Below are 5,440 nucleotides of genomic sequence, written 5' to 3' on the forward strand. Positions count from 1 at the left end.
TCTGGAAGTGTTCCTTCTTTTTCTGTTTTTTAAAAATTAATTTAAGTAGAATTGGTGGTAGAACTTCTCTGAATATTTGGTAGAATTCAGCCATTACAACTTTTGGTCCAGGATACTTTTGGTGGGGGAGTCTTTTTTTGACTTCTTTTGTGATAGGTCTGTGCAAGTCTTCTACATTTTTCTGTGTGAATCTGGGTAGGGCATGAGTTTCAAGGAATTTGTCCATTTCCTCTAGATTTTCAAATTTATTAGAGTATCACTTTTCATAACATTTTGATATTATAGATTTAAGTTAATCCGCTTCTCTGTGATGTTGTGATATAATAATTCAGTTGAGTTACTTGTGTCTTTTCTTTTGCTAAATTTTCCAGTGGTTTGTCAATTTTATTGATCATTAAAAAAAAAACAAACCCTGTTCCTAGTCTTTTCGATGGTTTCAATTGTTTTTTTGGTTTTTTATCACATTGTTTCACCTTTTGTCTTTATGATGTCCTTTCTTTTAGAGGCAGTGCCGTTAGATTGTTGTTCTTTTTCTTTGTGAAGTAGGTGATAAGATAGATCATTAATTTTGCTTCTTTCTTCCTTTTTTATGTATGTGTCAATTACTATGAACTGTCCCCTGATGACTGTCTTACCTGCAGAGGTAAGGTCAGAGTTTTTGATACATTGTGTTTTCATATTCATTAGTTTCGAGGAACTTTTTAAAAAATTCTTTATTTAGTCTATTACCCAATCATATTCTAACAGGGTATTACTTAACTTCCACTTGGATGGTTATGGTTTTATAAGCTTTATCCACTTGTGGTTGACTTCTGGTTTTATGGCATTTTGGTCTGAAAAAATACTTTGCGTTACTTCAGTGTTTTTGAGTTTATTGAGGCTTGCTTTGTGTCCTAGTAACAATCAAGTGTGGATAATGTCCTGTGTGCACTTAAGAAGAAAGTGAATACAGTTCTGGTTGGGAGCAGCACTCTGAGTGCATCCACAAGGTCAAGCTGTCCAATTGTAGTTTACATCTTCTGCAACTTTGTTAAGTTTCTTTTGAGTGGACCTATTCTTTGATGTGAGTGATATGTTAATGTTTCCTACCACCATTGTGGTTCTGTCTATTTCTTTCTTCAATTCTATTAACCTTTGTTTTATGTATTTTGGAGGGCTATAATTTGGTACATAAATAATGACCAAGGTTATATCTTCTATTTCTGTTGCAACTTTAATCATTATATAGTTTCTCTTCTTGTATATTTGATATGTTTTTATCCAGCATGCAGGCTCTAGTGTGTTTAGTTTTGAAGTTCTGCGTCAGTCAATATCTAATGTAGCTATATGAAAAAAAATGCTGGAGACATTATCAAACATTTGTGGCAGTTTTAAAGTAATTCAGACTATACGTAAATATTACATTTTTGTCTCCTCTTTCCTCTTTGTTTTGTCTAGAAAGTTGCTGTAAAGATTGATCCCGTGAAGATTTTTCTCTTTGTTGTCCTTTGATGCTGAAACTATTTTATGTAAAGTCAGAGACAATTACATTGGATGCCTTAATTTCATTGCTTTAAACCCAATTTCCTCTTGACTGTAAACTTATATTTAGAGAATTTTTCTTTCTTTAGGCCAAACAGATGTTTCCAAAAAAAGAAAAAAATTTTTTGTCTTTGTTTTTGTTTCTCGTTTAAAGAGGTCATAATCCTTTGGAGGATCTTCAGTTCATTGTGTTCTTTTCCTTTGTATCAACATGTTTGACAACAAAATTTAAATCACTTTTGGGCAGAAACGTACACTATAATTAATTTGGTCATGTTCATTGATGAAATTCCTAGATTTCTCAATAATAACATTACTTTGGACTCCTAGGTAAAACCAATTTGGCAGTTGTTTGTTGCTAATTTATATTCATTTGAAATAAAATCTATTATTGGCCAAATTTTAGTGGATTGCTGAAAGGAAACTTATCCATTTGACTTTTATCTGTGTTTTTATATTCTAATTATGAGTACCTCCTTTTGGTTTATACAAATAATTTGTCTAACACAAAACAAAATCAGAAAAGAAATTGAAAAGATGAGAACATGGAAAATGATTCCTCAATTATACCTCTTTCAGATATTGACAATGTTTTTGGCATTCTCTATCCCATTTTTATAGTGTCCAGTATTTTTTTTGCAACTTTTTAAATTATTAATTTTAATGAAAGTTTACAGAGACTTTGGATTTCCATTCACTCATTGTTGCACTTTTCTCCCTTCCCAACCTTCCCCCCACCCCGCCCAGTTCACTCTTCTCTTTGAAAAGTAAACGAAAAATTCTTTCATTGATATATCATCCCTCCCCCAAGTTCACTCCACTATGCAGCCTTTGTTCTGGACTTCTGTCATGACAATAATACCTAATCATATATCCCTATTAAACAGTTCTCTCCCTCATCTGTTTCAATTCAGTATACATAATTTATCCCATCGTTCTCAGTTTTCCCGCAGCCCTGATGTCAGTCCCATTTTACAATAGTGGCACTATGCAGTATTTGTCCTTTTGTAACTGAGATATTTCACTCAGCATAATGTCCTCCAGGGTCACCCATTGTGTATATTTCATGAGTTCCTTGTTTTCCAATGCAGCATACTATTGCATTGTGTGAATTTACCATAGCTTCTCTATCTACTCGTTTGTTGATATTTTTAAATTAGGGAGCTCTGGTAGTATAGTGGTAAGGAGCTGCATTGTCAACCCAAAGGCACACAGTTCAAATCCACCAGCTACTCCATAGAAGAATGATGGCAATTCACCTTCCATGTGATTCACTGCCTCGGAAAACCCACTGAAGAGTCAGCTATGGGTTGGTTCTGACCCAACAATATGTAACAACAGCATGTCTAGAATGGAAAACCAAGAGGGTAAAGGTATAAATCAGAATAAGTGCAACATTGATTCTATCCCAGTGTAGGGGATTGCTATGAATACAGATTACTGATATGCCTTTCTTCAATTCTGATGCCATATTCTTCCTCAAAGAGTCCAGCATCTGGAGTGATTTGCTTTTTATAGAGGTTTAATACATATGAAGAGAGGACACCACCCTGCCATACATCTTTCTTGATTTTAAGCAATGCAGTGTTCCCCTGCTTTATTTAGATATTAGCCTACTGGCTTAGTTATAGGTTTCACATGCATACAATTAAGTGTTTTAGGATTCTCATTCTTTTCAATGTTAGCCACAATTTGTTATGATCCACACAATCAAATGTCTTTGTATAATTAATAAAGCACATATAGACATCCTTCTGATACTTCCTGTTTTCAACAAAGATAAATTTTATATCAACAATGGTATTCCTCATTGGCCTCTTCTACATCTGACTTCTCTGTTGATATACTGTTCCAGCTGACCCTGGATATCTTCAGCAAGCTTTTGTTTGTGTGTGATATTAGTGATATTGGTAGGTAATTTCTGCATTCAATTGGTCACATTTGTCAGGAATGGGGACAAATATGGATGGATCTCTTCCAGTGAGATGGTCAAGTGACTGTCTTCCAGATTGCTTGGCGCAACTTGATGAGCACATCCAGGGATGCATATATTTGCTGAAATATGTCAATTGGTATTGCATTCATTCTTAGGGCCTCTTTTTTTTTAACCATGCAACAAAGCCTTTATTACACATCCGTTTTTCAAATTATTTCCTTAATCTCTCTTCACACAGGCAATAGTAAGCATACTGCTTAATATATTTGAACTTGCAAATATGATCATTGTTTTAAGAAGGGAGAAGTATTCCTAAAGCAAAATTAACCAGGACACCAATGCATCTGCTGGCCTCCAAGAACATGGAGATGAACATGATAGACAGACTGTCCCCCATCTGAACCTTCATTCACCACCATTCAATAACCCTTTTGAAGGCCCAGACCAGCAGCACATTTCTTGCCAACAATCATGAGATGTTCAAGAAGGCTTTCATCATCATCTTCTGCTACAGAAATTTGGGTAATAGGTTTCTTAGGTATCATCAGAAAATGTATTGGTGCTTGAGGTGAAATGTCATGAAAAGCAATGAAATGCTCATCTTCAGAAGTTATTTTGGCTTGGATTTCTTTCCGGATTATCTTCTCAAAGATTGTATCACCAACAGGCGGGGTGGTCTGAGCCTTGGTGATCTCATCTGCCATCTTGGCCTCTCTCCTGCTCCAGGGCTCCTGGAGAAGCACTGGGGAAGGAAGGAGCGGGAGAGCCTGAGAGAGGCTGGAACGTACTGTGTGCTGTCTAGGGCCTTATATTTTGCCAATTCCTTCAGAGAACCTTGAACTCCCTCCTTTATTTTTCTTGGTGCTTGATCATATTTTACTTCCTGAAACAGTTCTGTGTCAGACAATTCTTTTTAGTACAATGACTGTGTATTCCTTCCATCTTCTTTTGGTGCTTCCTGGATCATTCAAGATTTTTTCAGTGTTCCAACACAAAGTTTGAATTTATTCTTTAGTTATTTCAGCTTGAGAAATACCAAGTGAGTTGTTCCCTTCAGATTTTCTGATTCCACCTCATTGTGCATTTCCTTATAGTACTTTGCTTTGTCTTCTTGAGTTGCCCTTTAAAATCTTCTGTTCATCTCCTTTATTTTGATACTTCTTCCTTTTATTTTGACCTCTTGTAGTTTTAGTGAAATTTTTAGAGTTTATTCTGATATCCATTTTGATCTTTTCTTCTTCTTCTATCTTTTTAATGACTTTTACTTTCTTCATGGATGATATTCTTGATGTTATCCCACAGCTCATTTGGTCTAGAATTCAGTGTCTCAAATCTATTCTGTTGTTGTTGTTGAGGGTAAATAGTAATGGTAGATTTATTAGAAAGAAATCCTAAAGGCATGAACCTTCCTCCTTGAAAAGAGCTAAGGAGAAAAGCCACTTACCTCCTGTCCCCCGTCTTGTGAGGGGGATCTCTGTTTATGGCCCATTCTCTGGGCAGACCTTGGGGCTCAAGCCTGAGCCAAAGAGATGATGATACAGAGAGCTCAGAATTTAGCGGGCGGTTCTCCTTCTGGTCTCTGTTCTCTGATGTCATTCAGGCCCAAAGTGTCCATTGCTGGCAACACTCATGTGCCTAGAGTACTATTTAAATGAATGTATATATATTTGCTTTCTGACTCTGTTGTAACATGCTTTCCCCATGTTATTGCTTCCTTATCCTAACATACCTCCCCGGAAAGATGAAGCCCCTAAAATATTTTAGGTTTCAGATGATGACCACTTCATGTTGGGATTGGGCATTGTCCTACCTACAGTGGCTACAAGTCTCATGGCCCTACTTTGTGTATTCCTAAGTGCTCCGGCCACGATGGCATTTGAAGTGACAGGTACAGGGTTAGGAGGCAGGGTTGAATGAGCTGGTGTCTTTGTAGAGTTATTTGCTTAGTGTAGAACACACAGAGCCTGGAAGACAAACTTTATT

General features: G+C 36.3%; 1 pseudogene; it reads right to left on the reverse strand.

The window, feature by feature from the left end:
* Positions 1-3,780: 3,780 nt before the first annotated feature.
* On the reverse strand, positions 3,781-4,161 carry LOC102868277 (annotated as a pseudogene).
* Positions 4,162-5,440: the final 1,279 nt, after the last annotated feature.

The sequence above is a fragment of the Elephantulus edwardii genome, unplaced genomic scaffold (assembly GCF_000299155.1).
Source record: "Elephantulus edwardii isolate Elephantulus edwardi_28Jun2011 unplaced genomic scaffold, EleEdw1.0 scaffold00134, whole genome shotgun sequence".
In the NCBI taxonomy this organism is placed as follows: Eukaryota; Metazoa; Chordata; class Mammalia; order Macroscelidea; family Macroscelididae; genus Elephantulus; species Elephantulus edwardii.